The following is a 16,795-nucleotide window of genomic DNA, read 5'->3' as shown; positions in this document are numbered from 1 at the left end:
TTCATACAGATAGCGGTGTAGCTATTTCCATGTTCATACAGACAGCGGTGTAGATATTTCCATGTTCATCCAGATGGCTGTGTAGACATATCCATGTTCATATAGATGGCGGTGAAGATAATTCCATGTTCATACATCTAGCGGTGTAGATATTTCCATGTTCATACAGATAGTGGTGTAGATATTTCCATGTTCATACACATAGAGGGGCTGATATTTCCATGTTCATACACATAGCGGGGCTGATATTTCCACGTTTATACAGGTAGCGGTGTAGATATTTCCATGTTTATACAGATAGTGGTGTAGATATTTCCATGTTTATACAGATAGCGGCGTAGATATTTCCATGTTTATACAGATAGCGGTGTTGATATCTCCATCTTAATACAGATGGCGGTGTAGATATTTATATGTTCATACAGTTGGCGGTGCAGATATTTCCATGTTCATACAGATGGCGGTGTAGATATTTCCATGTTCATACAGATAGCGGTGTAGTTATTTCCATGTGTAAAGAGATAGCTGTGTAGATATTTCCATGTATATGCAGGTAGCAGTGTAGATATTTCCATTTTCATGCAGATAGCGGTGTAGATATTTCCATGTTCAAACAGATAGCGGTGTAGATATTTCCAGGTTCATACAGATAACGGTGTAGATATTTCCATGTTCATACAGATAGCGGTGTAGATGTTTCCATGTTTATACAGATAGCGGTGAAGATGTATGCATGTTTACACAGATAGCGGTGTAGATATTTCCATGTTCATCCAGATGGCTGTGTAGATATATCCATGTTGATACAGATAACGGTGTAGATATTTCCATGTTCATACAGATAGCGGTGCAGATATTTCCATGTTTATACAGATAGCGGTGAAGTTGTATGCAGGTTTACACAGATAGCGGTGTAGATATTTCCATGTTCATACAGATCGCGGTGTAGATATTTCCATGTTCATACAGATGGCTGTGTAGATATATCCATGTTCATACAGATGGCGGTGAAGATATTTCCATGTTCATACAGATAGTGGTGTAGATATTTCCATGTTCATACAGATAGCGGTGTAGATATTTCCATGTTCATACAGATAGCGGTGGTGATATTTCCATTTTCATACAGGTAGCGGTGTAGATATTTCCATGTTTATACAGATAGCGGTGTAGATATTTCCATGTTTATACAGATAGCGGTGTAGATATTTCCATGTTTATACAGATAGCGGTGTAGATATCTCCATCTTAATACAGATGGCGGTGTAGATATTTATATGTTCATACAGATGGCAGTGCAGATATTTCCATGTTCATACAGATAGCGGTGTAGCTATTTCCATGTTCATACAGACAGCGGTGTAGATATTTCCATGTTCATCCAGATGGATGTGTAGACATATCCATGTTCATACAGATGGCGGTGAAGATAATTCCATGTTCATACATCTAGCGGTGTAGATATTTCCATGTTCATACAGATAGTGGTGTAGATATTTCCATGTTCATACACATAGAGGGGCTGATATTTCCATGTTCATACACATAGCGGGGCTGATATTTCCACGTTTATACAGGTAGCGGTGTAGATATTTCCATGTTTATACAGATAGCGGTGTAGATATTTCCATGTTTATACAGATAGCGGCGTAGATATTTCCATGTTTATACAGATAGCGTTGTTTATATCTCCATCTTAATACAGATGGCGGTGTAGATATTTATATGTTCATACAGTTGGCGGTGCAGATATTTCCATGTTCTTACAGATGGCGGTGTAGATATTTCCATGTTCATACTGATAGCGGTGTAGTTATTTCCATGTGTAAAGAGATAGCTGTGTAGATATTTCCATGTATATGCAGGTAGCAGAGTAGATATTTCCATTTTCATGCAGATAGCGGTGTAGATCTTTCCATGTTCAAACAGAGAGCGGTGTAGATATTTCCATGTTCATACAGATAGCGGTGTAGATATTTCCATGTTCATACAGATAGCGGTGTAGATATTTCCATGTTTATACAGATAGCGGTGAAGATGTATGCATGTTTACACAGATAGCGGTGTAGATATTTCCATGTTCATCCAGATGGCTGTGTAGATATATCCATGTTGATACAGATAACTGTGTAGATATTTCCATGTTCATACAGAGAGCGGTGTAGATATTTCCATGTTCATCCAGATGGCTGTGTAGATATATCCATGTTCATACAGATAGCGGTGTAGATATTTCCATGTACATACAGATAGCGGTGTAGATATTTCCATGTTCATACAGATAGCAGTGTAGATATTTCCATGTTCATACAGATAGCGGTGTAGATATTTCCATGTTCATACAGGTAGCGGTGTAGATATTTCCATGTTCTTACAGATAGCGGTGCTGATATTTCCATGTTTATACAGGCAGCGGTGTAGATATTTCCATGTTTATATATAGCGGAGTAGATATCTCCTTCTTAATACAGATGGCGGTGTAGATATTTATATGTTCATACAGATGGCGGTGCAGATATTTCCATGTTCATACAGATGGCGGTGTAGATATTTCCATGATTATAGATATAGCGGTGTAGTTATTTCCATGTGTAAAGAGATAGCTGTGTAGATATTTCCGTGTATATGCAGATACCTTTGTAGATATTTCCATTTTCATGCAGATAGCGGTGTAGATATTTCCATGTTCATACAGATAGCGGTGTAGATATTTCCATGTTCATACACATAGCGGTGCTGATATTTCCATGTTTATACATGTAGCGGTGTAGATATTTCCATGTTTATACAGATAGCAGTGTATATATTTCCATGTTTATACAGATAGCGGTGTAGATATTTCCATGTTTATTCAGATAGCGGTGTAGATATCTCCATCTTAATACAGATGGCGGTGTAGATATTTATATGTTCATACAGATGGCGGTGCAGATATTTCCATGTTCATACAGATGGCGGTGTAGATATTTCCATGTTCATACAGATAGCGGTGCAGTTTTTTCCATGTTCATACAGATAGCGGTGTAGATATTTCCATGTTCATACAGATAGCGGTGTAGATATTTCCATGTTCATACAGGTAGCGGTGTAGATATTTCCATGTTCATACAGATAGCGGTGCTGATATTTCCATGTTTATACAGGCAGCGGTGTAGATATTTCCATGTTTATACAGATAGCGGTGTAGATATCTCCTTCTTAATACAGATGGCGGTGTAGATATTTATATGTTCATACAGATGGCGGTGCAGATATTTCCATGTTCATACAGATGGCGGTGTAGATATTTCCATGTTTATAGATATAGCGGTGTAGTTATTTCCGTGAGTAAAGAGATAGCTGTGTAGATATTTCCATGTATATGCAGATAGCTTTGAAGATATTTCCATTTTCATGCAGATAGCGGTGTAGATATTTACATGTTCAAACAGATAGCGGTGTAGATATTTCCATGTTCATTCAGATAGCTTTGTAGATATTTCCACGTTCATACAGATAGCGGTGTAGATATTTCCATGTTCATACAGATAGCGGTGTAGATATTTCCATGTTTATACAGATAGCGGTGCTGATATTTCCATGTTTATACAGGTAGCGGTGTAGATATTTCCATGTTTATACAGATAGCGGTGCAGATATTTCCATGTTTATACAGATAGCGGTGTAGATATTTCCAAGTTTATACAGATAGCGGTGAAGATATCTCCATCTTAATACAGATGGCGGTGCAGATATTTATATGCTCATACAGATGGCAGTGCAGACATTTCCATGTTCATACAGATGGCCGTGTAGATATTTCCATGTTTATAAAGATAGCGGTGTAGTTATTTCTATCTGTAATGAGATAGCTTTGTAGATATTTCCATGTATATGCAGATAGCTGTGTAGATATTTCTATTTTCATGCAGATAGCGGTTTAGATATTTCCATGTTCAAACAGATAGCGGTGTAGATATTTCCATGTTCATACAGATAGCGGTGTAGATATTTCCATGTTTATACAGATAGCGGTGAAATGTATGCATGTTTACACAGATAGCAGGGTAGATATTTCCATGTTCATACAGATCGCGGTGTAGATATTTCCATTTTCATCCAGATGGCTGTGTAGACATATCCATGTTGATACAGATGGCGGTGAAGATATTTCCATGTTCATACAGATAGCAGTGTAGATATTTCGATGTTCATACAAATGGCTGTGTAGATATTTCCATGTTCATACAGATAGCGGTGTAGACATTTCCATGTTCATACAGGTAGCTGTGTAGATATTTCCATGTTTATAAAGATAGCGGTGCTGATATTTCCATGTTTATACAGGCAGCGGTGTAGATATTTCCATGTTTATTCAGATAGCGGTGTAGATATCTCCTACTTAATACAGATGGCGGTGTAGATATTTATATGTTTATACAGATGGCGGTACAGATATTTCCATGTTCATACAGATGGCGGTGTAGATATTTCCATGTTTATAGATATAGCGGTGTAGTTATTTCCATGTGTAAAGAGATAGCTGTGTAGATATTTCCATGTATAGGCAGATAGCTTTGAAGATATTTCCATTTTCATGCAGAAAGCGGTGTAGATATTTACATGTTCAAACAGATAGCGGTGTAGATATTTACATGTTCAAACAGATAGCGGTGTTGATATTTCCATGTTCATACAGATAGCGGTGCTGATATTTCCATGTTTATACAGGTAGCGGTGTAGATATTTCCATGTTTATACAGATAGCGGTGTAGATATTTCCATGTTTATACAGATAGCGGTGTAGATATTTCTATGTTTATTCAGATAGAGGTGTAGATATCTCCTTCTTAATACAGATGGCGATGTAGATATTTATATGTTCATACAGATGGCGGTGCAGATATTTCCATATTCATACAGATGACGGTGTAGATATTTCCATGTTCATACAGATAGCGGTGTAGTTATTTCCATGTGTAAGGAGATAGCTGTGTAGATATTTCCATGTATATGCAGATAGCTATGTAGATATTTCCATTTTCATGCTGATAGCGGTTTAGATATTTCCATGTTCAAACAGATAGCGGTGTAGATATTTCCATGTTCAAACAGACAGCGGTGTAGATATTTCTATGTTCACACAGATAGCGGTGTAGATATTTCCATGCATATGCAGATTGCTGTGAAGATGTATGCATGTTTACACAAATAGCGGTGTAGATATTTCCATGTTCATGCAGATAGCGGTGTAGATATTTCCATGTTTATTCAGATAGCGGTGTAGATATCTCCATCTTAATACAGATGGCGGTGTAGATATTTATATGTTCATACAGATGGCGGTGCAGATATTTCCATGTTCATACAGATAGCGGTGTAGATATTTCCATGTTCATACAGATAGCGGTGTAGATATTTCCAAGTTTATACAGATAGCGGTGCTGATATTTCCATGTTTGTACAGGTAGCGGTGTAGATATTTCCATGTTTATACAGATAGCGGTGCAGATATTTCCATGTTTATACAGATAGCGGTGTAGATATTTCCATGTTTATACAGATAGCGGTGTAGATATTTCCATGTTTATACAGATAGCGGTGTAGATATGTCCAAGTTTATACAGATAGCGGTGAAGATATCTCCATCTTAATACAGATGGTGGTGCAGATATTTATATGTTCATACAGATGGCAGTGCAGACATTTCCGTGTTCATACAGATGGCGGTGTAGATATTTCCATGTTTATAAAGATAGCGGTATAGTTATTTCTATCTGTAATGAGATAGCTTTGTAGATATTTCCATGTATATGCAGATAGCTGTGTAGATATTTCTATTTTCATGCAGATAGCGGTTTAGATATTTCCATGTTCAAACAGATAGCGGTGTAGATATTTCCATGTTCATACAGATAGCGGTGTAGATATTTCCATGTTTATACAGATAGCGGTGAAATGTATGCATGTTTACACAGATAGCGGGGTAGATATTTCCATGTTCATACAGATCGCGGTGTAGATATTTCCATGTTCATCCAGATGGCTGTGTAGACATATCCATGTTGATACAGATGGCGGTGAAGATATTTCCATGTTCATACAGATAACGGTGTAGATATTTCCATGTTCATACAGATAGCGGTGTAGATATTTCGATGTTCATACAAATGGCTGTGTAGATATTTCCATGTTCATACAGATAGCGGTGTAGATATTTCCATGTTCATACAGGTAGCGGTGTAGATATTTCCATGTTCATACAGATAGCGGTGCTGATATTTCCATGTTTATACAGGCAGCGGTGTAGATATTTCCATGTTTATACAGATAGCGGTGTAGATATCTCCTTCTTAATACAGATGGCGCTGTAGATATTTATATGTTCATACAGATGGCGGTGCAGATATTTCCATGTTCATACAGATGGCGGTGTAGATATTTCCATGTTTATAGATATAGCGGTGTAGTTATTTCCGTGAGTAAAGAGATAGCTGTGTAGATATTTCCATGTATATGCAGATAGCTTTGAAGATATTTCCGTTTTCATGCAGATAGCGGTGTAGATATTTACATGTTCAAACAGATAGCGGTGTAGATATTTCCATGTTCATTCAGATAGCTTTGTAGATATTTCCATGTTTATTCAGATACCGGTGTAGATATCTCCATTTTAATACAGATGGGGGTGTAGATATTTATATGTTCATACAGATGGCCGTGCAGATATTTCCATGTTCATTCAGATAGCTTTGTAGATATTTCCATGTTCATACAGATAGCGGTGTAGATATTTCCATGTTCATACAGATAGCGGTGTAGATATTTCCATGTTCATACAGATAGCGGTGCTGGTATTTCCATGTTTATACATGTAGCGGTGTAGATATTTCCATGTTTATACAGATAGCGGTGTAGATATTTCCATGTTTATACAGATAGCGGTGTAGATATTTCCATGTTTATTCAGATAGCGGTGTAGATATCTCTATCTTAATACAGATGGCGGTGTAGATATTTATATGTTCATACAGATGGCGGTGCAGATATTTCCACGTTCATACAGATGGCGGTCTAGATATTTCCATGTTCATACAGATAGCAGTGTAGATTTTTCCATGTTCATACAGATAGCGGTGTAGATATTTCCATGTTCATATCGATAGCGGTGTAGATATTTCCATGTTCATACAGGTAGCGGTGTAGGTATTTCCATGTTCATACAGATAGCGGTGCTGATATTTCCATGTTTATACAGGCAGCGGTGTAGATATTTCCATGTTTATACAGATAGCGCTGTAGATATCTCCTTCTTAAAACAGATGGCGGTGTAGATATTTATATGTTTATACAGATGGCGGTGCAGATATTTCCATGTTCATACAGATGGCGGTGTAGATATTTCCATGTTTATAGATATAGCGGTGTAGTTATTTCCATGTGTAAAGAGATAGCTGTGTAGATATTTCCATGTAAAGGCAGATAGCTTTGTAGATATTTCCATTTTCATGCAGATAGCGGTGTAGATATTTACATGTTCAAACAGATAGCGGTGTAGATATTTCCATGTTCATTCAGATAGCTTTGTAGATATTTCCATGTTCATACAGATAGCGGTGTAGATATTTCCATGTTCATACAGATATCGGTGTAGATATTTCCATGTTCATACAGATAGCGGTGCTGATATTTCCATGTTTATACAGGTAGCGGTGTAGATATTTCCATGTTTATACAGATAGCGGTGTAGAAATTTCCATGTTTATACAGATAGGGGTGTAGATATTTCCATGTTTATTCAGATAGCGGTGTAGATATCTCCATCTTAATACAGATTGCGGTGTAGATATTTATATGTTCATACAGATGGCGGTGCAGATATTTCCAAGTTCATACAGATGGCGGTGTAGATATTTCCATTTTCATACAGATAGCGGTGTAGATATTTCCATGTTCATACAGGTAGCGGTGTAGATATTTCCATGTTCATACAGATAGCGGTGTAGTTATTTCCATGTGTAAAGAGATAGCTGTGTAGATAAATCCATGTTTATGGAGATAGCTATGTAGATATTTCCATTTTCATGCTGATTGCGGTTTAGATATTTCCATGTTCAAACAGATAGCGGTGTAGATATTTCCATGTTCAAACAGATAGCGGTGTAGATATTTCCTTGTTCATACAGATAACGGTGTAGATATTTCTATGCTTATGCAGATTGCGGTGAAGGTGTATTCATGTTTACACAAACAGCGGTGTACATATTTCCATGTTCATGCAGATAGCGGTGTAGATATTTCCATGTTTATTCAGATAGCGGTGTAGATATCTCCATCTTAATACAGATGGCGGTGTAGATATTTATATGTTCATACAGATGGCAGTGCAGACATTTCCATGTTCATACAGATGGCGGTGTAGATATTTCCATGTTTATAAAGATAGCGGTATAGTTATTTCTATCTGTAATGAGATAGCTTTGTAGATATTTCCATGTATATGCAGATAGCTGTGTAGATATTTCTATTTTCATGCAGATAGCGGTTTAGATATTTCCATGTTCAAACAGATAGCGGTGTAGATATTTCCATGTTCATACAGATAGCGGTGTAGATATTTCCATGTTTATACAGATAGCGGTGAAATGTATGCATGTTTACACAGATAGCGGGGTAGATATTTCCATGTTCATACAGATCGCGGTGTAGATATTTCCATGTTCATCCAGATGGCTGTGTAGACATATCCATGTTGATACAGATGGCGGTGAAGATATTTCCATGTTCATACAGATAACGGTGTAGATATTTCCATGTTCATACAGATAGCGGTGTAGATATTTCGATGTTCATACAAATGGCTGTGTAGATATTTCCATGTTCATACAGATAGCGGTGTTGATATTTCCATGTTCATACAGGTAGCGGTGTAGATATTTCCATGTTCATACAGATAGCGGTGCTGATATTTCCATGTTTATACAGGCAGCGGTGTAGATATTTCCATGTTTATACAGATAGCGGTGTAGATATCTCCTTCTTAATACAGATGGCGGTGTAGATATTTATATGTTCATACAGATGGCGGTGCAGATATTTCCATGTTCATACAGATGGCGGTGTAGATATTTCCATGTTTATAGATATAGCGGTGTAGTTATTTCCGTGAGTAAAGAGATAGCTGTGTAGCTATTTCCATGTATATGCAGATAGCTTTGAAGATATTTCCGTTTTCATGCAGATAGCGGTGTAGATATTTACATGTTCAAACAGATAGCGGTGTAGATATTTCCATGTTCATTCAGATAGCTTTGTAGATATTTCCATGTTTATTCAGATACCGGTGTAGATATCTCCATTTTAATACAGATGGGGGTGTAGATATTTATATGTTCATACAGATGGCCGTGCAGATATTTCCATGTTCATTCAGATAGCTTTGTAGATATTTCCATGTTCATACAGATAGCGGTGTAGATATTTCCATGTTCATACAGATAGCGGTGTAGATATTTCCATGTTCATACAGATAGCGGTGCTGGTATTTCCATGTTTATACATGTAGCGGTGTAGATATTTCCATGTTTATACAGATAGCGGTGTAGATATTTCCATGTTTATACAGATAGCGGTGTAGATATTTCCATGTTTATTCAGATAGCGGTGTAGATATCTCCATCTTAATACAGATTGCGGTGTAGATATTTATATGTTCATACAGATGGCGGTGCAGATATTTCCAAGTTCATACAGATGGCGGTGTAGATATTTCCATTTTCATACAGATAGCGGTGTAGATATTTCCATGTTCATACAGGTAGCGGTGTAGATATTTCCATGTTCATACAGATAGCGGTGTAGTTATTTCCATGTGTAAAGAGATAGCTGTGTAGATAAATCCATGTTTATGCAGATAGCTATGTAGATATTTCCATTTTCATGCTGATTGCGGTTTAGATATTTCCATGTTCAAACAGATAGCGGTGTAGATATTTCCATGTTCAAACAGATAGCGGTGTAGATATTTCCTTGTTCATACAGATAGCGGTGTAGATATTTCTATGCTTATGCAGATTGCGGTGAAGGTGTATTCATGTTTACACAAACAGCGGTGTACATATTTCCATGTTCATGCAGATAGCGGTGTAGATATTTCCATGTTTATTCAGATAGCGGTGTAGATATCTCCATCTTAATACAGATGGCGGTGTAGATATTTATATGTTCATACAGATGGCAGTGCAGACATTTCCATGTTCATACAGATGGCGGTGTAGATATTTCCATGTTTATAAAGATAGCGCTATAGTTATTTCTATCTGTAATGAGATAGCTTTGTAGATATTTCCATGTATATGCAGATAGCTGTGTAGATATTTCTATTTTCATGCAGATAGCGGTTTAGATATTTCCATGTTCAAACAGATAGCGGTGTAGATATTTCCATGTTCATACAGATAGCGGTGTAGATATTTCCATGTTTATACAGATAGCGGTGAAATGTATGCATGTTTACACAGATAGCGGGGTAGATATTTCCATGTTCATACAGATCGCGGTGTAGATATTTCCATGTTCATCCAGATGGCTGTGTAGACATATCCATGTTGATACAGATGGCGGTGAAGATATTTCCATGTTCATACAGATAACGGTGTAGATATTTCCATGTTCATACAGATAGCGGTGTAGATATTTCGATGTTCATACAAATGGCTGTGTAGATATTTCCATGTTCATACAGATAGCGGTGTAGATTTTTCCATGTTCATACAGGTAGCGGTGTAGATATTTCCATGTTCATATCGATAGCGGTGTAGATATTTCCATGTTCATACAGGTAGCGGTGTAGGTATTTCCATGTTCATACAGATAGCGGTGCTGATATTTCCATGTTTTTACAGGCAGCGGTGTAGATATTTCCATGTTTATACAGATAGCGCTGTAGATATCTCCTTCTTAAAACAGATGGCGGTGTAGATATTTATATGTTTATACAGATAGCGGTGTAGATATTTCCATGTTTATACAGATAGCGGCGTAGATATTTCCATGTTTATACAGATAGCGGTGTTTATATCTCCATCTTAATACAGATGGCGGTGTAGATATTTATATGTTCATACAGTTGGCGGTGCAGATATTTCCATGTTCTTACAGATGGCGGTGTAGATATTTCCATCTTCATACAGATAGCGGTGCTGATATTTCCATGTTTATACAGGTAGCGGTGTAGATATTTCCATGTTTATACAGGTAGCGGTGTAGGTATTTCCATGTTTATACAGATAGCGGTGTAGATATTTCCAAGTTTATACAGAGAGCGGTGAAGATATCTCCATCTTAATCCAGATGGCAGTGTAGATATTTATATGTTCATACAGATGGCGGTGCAGATATTTCCATGTTCATACAGATGGCGCTGTAGATATTTCCATGTTTATAGAGATAGCGGTGTAGTTATTTCCATGTGTATAGAGATAGCTTTGTAGATATTTCCGTGTATATGCAGATAGCTGTGTAGATATTTCTATTTTCATGCAGATAGCGGTTTAGATATTTCCATATTCAAACAGATAGCGGTGTAGTTATTTCCATGTTCATACAGATAGCGGTGCAGATATTTCCATGTTTATACAGATAGCGGTGAAGTTGTATGCATGTTTACACAGATAGCGGTGTAGATATTTCCATGTTCATACAGATCGCGGTGTAGATATTTCCATGTTCATCCAGATGGCTGTGTAGACATATCCATGTTCATACAGATGGCGGTGAAGATATTTCCATGTTCATACAGATAGCGGTGTAGATATTTCCATGTTCATACAGATAGCGGTGTAGATATTTCCATGTTCATACAGATAGCGGTGGTGATAATTCCATTTTCATACAGGTAGCGGTGTAGATATTTCCATGTTTATACAGATAGCGGTGTAGATATTTCCATGTTTATACAGATAGCGGTGTAGATATTTCCATGTTTATACAGATAGCGGTGTAGATATCTCCATCTTAATACAGATGGCGGTGTAGAAATTAATATGTTCATACAGATGGCAGTGCAGATATTTCCATGTTCATACAGATAGCGGTGTAGCTATTTCCATGTTCATACAGACAGCGGTGTAGATATTTCCATGTTCATCCAGATGGCTGTGTAGACATATCCATGTTCATATAGATGGCGGTGAAGATAATTCCATGTTCATACATCTAGCGGTGTAGATATTTCCATGTTCATACAGATAGTGGTGTAGATATTTCCATGTTCATACACATAGAGGGGCTGATATTTCCATGTTCATACACATAGCGGGGCTGATATTTCCACGTTTATACAGGTAGCGGTGTAGATATTTCCATGTTTATACAGATAGTGGTGTAGATATTTCCATGTTTATACAGATAGCGGCGTAGATATTTCCATGTTTATACAGATAGCGGTGTTGATATCTCCATCTTAATACAGATGGCGGTGTAGATATTTATATGTTCATACAGTTGGCGGTGCAGATATTTCCATGTTCATACAGATGGCGGTGTAGATATTTCCATGTTCATACAGATAGCGGTGTAGTTATTTCCATGTGTAAAGAGATAGCTGTGTAGATATTTCCATGTATATGCAGGTAGCAGTGTAGATATTTCCATTTTCATGCAGATAGCGGTGTAGATATTTCCATGTTCAAACAGATAGCGGTGTAGATATTTCCAGGTTCATACAGATAACGGTGTAGATATTTCCATGTTCATACAGATAGCGGTGTAGATGTTTCCATGTTTATACAGATAGCGGTGAAGATGTATGCATGTTTACACAGATAGCGGTGTAGATATTTCCATGTTCATCCAGATGGCTGTGTAGATATATCCATGTTGATACAGATAACGGTGTAGATATTTCCATGTTCATACAGATAGCGGTGCAGATATTTCCATGTTTATACAGATAGCGGTGAAGTTGTATGCAGGTTTACACAGATAGCGGTGTAGATATTTCCATGTTCATACAGATCGCGGTGTAGATATTTCCATGTTCATACAGATGGCTGTGTAGATATATCCATGTTCATACAGATGGCGGTGAAGATATTTCCATGTTCATACAGATAGTGGTGTAGATATTTCCATGTTCATACAGATAGCGGTGTAGATATTTCCATGTTCATACAGATAGCGGTGGTGATATTTCCATTTTCATACAGGTAGCGGTGTAGATATTTCCATGTTTATACAGATAGCGGTGTAGATATTTCCATGTTTATACAGATAGCGGTGTAGATATTTCCATGTTTATACAGATAGCGGTGTAGATATCTCCATCTTAATACAGATGGCGGTGTAGATATTTATATGTTCATACAGATGGCAGTGCAGATATTTCCATGTTCATACAGATAGCGGTGTAGCTATTTCCATGTTCATACAGACAGCGGTGTAGATATTTCCATGTTCATCCAGATGGATGTGTAGACATATCCATGTTCATACAGATGGCGGTGAAGATAATTCCATGTTCATACATCTAGCGGTGTAGATATTTCCATGTTCATACAGATAGTGGTGTAGATATTTCCATGTTCATACACATAGAGGGGCTGATATTTCCATGTTCATACACATAGCGGGGCTGATATTTCCACGTTTATACAGGTAGCGGTGTAGATATTTCCATGTTTATACAGATAGCGGTGTAGATATTTCCATGTTTATACAGATAGCGGCGTAGATATTTCCATGTTTATACAGATAGCGTTGTTTATATCTCCATCTTAATACAGATGGCGGTGTAGATATTTATATGTTCATACAGTTGGCGGTGCAGATATTTCCATGTTCTTACAGATGGCGGTGTAGATATTTCCATGTTCATACTGATAGCGGTGTAGTTATTTCCATGTGTAAAGAGATAGCTGTGTAGATATTTCCATGTATATGCAGGTAGCAGAGTAGATATTTCCATTTTCATGCAGATAGCGGTGTAGATCTTTCCATGTTCAAACAGAGAGCGGTGTAGATATTTCCATGTTCATACAGATAGCGGTGTAGATATTTCCATGTTCATACAGATAGCGGTGTAGATATTTCCATGTTTATACAGATAGCGGTGAAGATGTATGCATGTTTACACAGATAGCGGTGTAGATATTTCCATGTTCATCCAGATGGCTGTGTAGATATATCCATGTTGATACAGATAACTGTGTAGATATTTCCATGTTCATACAGAGAGCGGTGTAGATATTTCCATGTTCATCCAGATGGCTGTGTAGATATATCCATGTTCATACAGATAGCGGTGTAGATATTTCCATGTACATACAGATAGCGGTGTAGATATTTCCATGTTCATACAGATAGCAGTGTAGATATTTCCATGTTCATACAGATAGCGGTGTAGATATTTCCATGTTCATACAGGTAGCGGTGTAGATATTTCCATGTTCTTACAGATAGCGGTGCTGATATTTCCATGTTTATACAGGCAGCGGTGTAGATATTTCCATGTTTATATATAGCGGAGTAGATATCTCCTTCTTAATACAGATGGCGGTGTAGATATTTATATGTTCATACAGATGGCGGTGCAGATATTTCCATGTTCATACAGATGGCGGTGTAGATATTTCCATGATTATAGATATAGCGGTGTAGTTATTTCCATGTGTAAAGAGATAGCTGTGTAGATATTTCCGTGTATATGCAGATACCTTTGTAGATATTTCCATTTTCATGCAGATAGCGGTGTAGATATTTCCATGTTCATACAGATAGCGGTGTAGATATTTCCATGTTCATACACATAGCGGTGCTGATATTTCCATGTTTATACATGTAGCGGTGTAGATATTTCCATGTTTATACAGATAGCAGTGTATATATTTCCATGTTTATACAGATAGCGGTGTAGATATTTCCATGTTTATTCAGATAGCGGTGTAGATATCTCCATCTTAATACAGATGGCGGTGTAGATATTTATATGTTCATACAGATGGCGGTGCAGATATTTCCATGTTCATACAGATGGCGGTGTAGATATTTCCATGTTCATACAGATAGCGGTGCAGTTTTTTCCATGTTCATACAGATAGCGGTGTAGATATTTCCATGTTCATACAGATAGCGGTGTAGATATTTCCATGTTCATACAGGTAGCGGTGTAGATATTTCCATGTTCATACAGATAGCGGTGCTGATATTTCCATGTTTATACAGGCAGCGGTGTAGATATTTCCATGTTTATACAGATAGCGGTGTAGATATCTCCTTCTTAATACAGATGGCGGTGTAGATATTTATATGTTCATACAGATGGCGGTGCAGATATTTCCATGTTCATACAGATGGCGGTGTAGATATTTCCATGTTTATAGATATAGCGGTGTAGTTATTTCCGTGAGTAAAGAGATAGCTGTGTAGATATTTCCATGTATATGCAGATAGCTTTGAAGATATTTCCATTTTCATGCAGATAGCGGTGTAGATATTTACATGTTCAAACAGATAGCGGTGTAGATATTTCCATGTTCATTCAGATAGCTTTGTAGATATTTCCACGTTCATACAGATAGCGGTGTAGATATTTCCATGTTCATACAGATAGCGGTGTAGATATTTCCATGTTTATACAGATAGCGGTGCTGATATTTCCATGTTTATACAGGTAGCGGTGTAGATATTTCCATGTTTATACAGATAGCGGTGCAGATATTTCCATGTTTATACAGATAGCGGTGTAGATATTTCCAAGTTTATACAGATAGCGGTGAAGATATCTCCATCTTAATACAGATGGCGGTGCAGATATTTATATGCTCATACAGATGGCAGTGCAGACATTTCCATGTTCATACAGATGGCCGTGTAGATATTTCCATGTTTATAAAGATAGCGGTGTAGTTATTTCTATCTGTAATGAGATAGCTTTGTAGATATTTCCATGTATATGCAGATAGCTGTGTAGATATTTCTATTTTCATGCAGATAGCGGTTTAGATATTTCCATGTTCAAACAGATAGCGGTGTAGATATTTCCATGTTCATACAGATAGCGGTGTAGATATTTCCATGTTTATACAGATAGCGGTGAAATGTATGCATGTTTACACAGATAGCAGGGTAGATATTTCCATGTTCATACAGATCGCGGTGTAGATATTTCCATTTTCATCCAGATGGCTGTGTAGACATATCCATGTTGATACAGATGGCGGTGAAGATATTTCCATGTTCATACAGATAGCAGTGTAGATATTTCGATGTTCATACAAATGGCTGTGTAGATATTTCCATGTTCATACAGATAGCGGTGTAGACATTTCCATGTTCATACAGGTAGCTGTGTAGATATTTCCATGTTTATAAAGATAGCGGTGCTGATATTTCCATGTTTATACAGGCAGCGGTGTAGATATTTCCATGTTTATTCAGATAGCGGTGTATATATCTCCTTCTTAATACAGATGGCGGTGTAGATATTTATATGTTTATACAGATGGCGGTACAGATATTTCCATGTTCATACAGATGGCGGTGTAGATATTTCCATGTTTATAGATATAGCGGTGTAGTTATTTCCATGTGTAAAGATATAGCTGTGTAGATATTTCCATGTATAGGCAGATAGCTTTGAAGATATTTCCATTTTCATGCAGAAAGCGGTGTAGATATTTACATGTTCAAACAGATAGCGGTGTAGATATTTACATGTTCAAACAGATAGCGGTGTTGATATTTCCATGTTCATACAGATAGCGGTGCTGATATTTCCATGTTTATACAGGTAGCGGTGTAGATATTTCCATGTTTA

This window comes from Gorilla gorilla, chromosome Y (assembly GCF_029281585.2).
Source record: "Gorilla gorilla gorilla isolate KB3781 chromosome Y, NHGRI_mGorGor1-v2.1_pri, whole genome shotgun sequence".
Taxonomy (NCBI): Eukaryota; Metazoa; Chordata; class Mammalia; order Primates; family Hominidae; genus Gorilla; species Gorilla gorilla.
The sequence above is the reverse complement of the archived record's forward strand: the minus strand, read 5'-3'. Positions refer to the sequence as shown.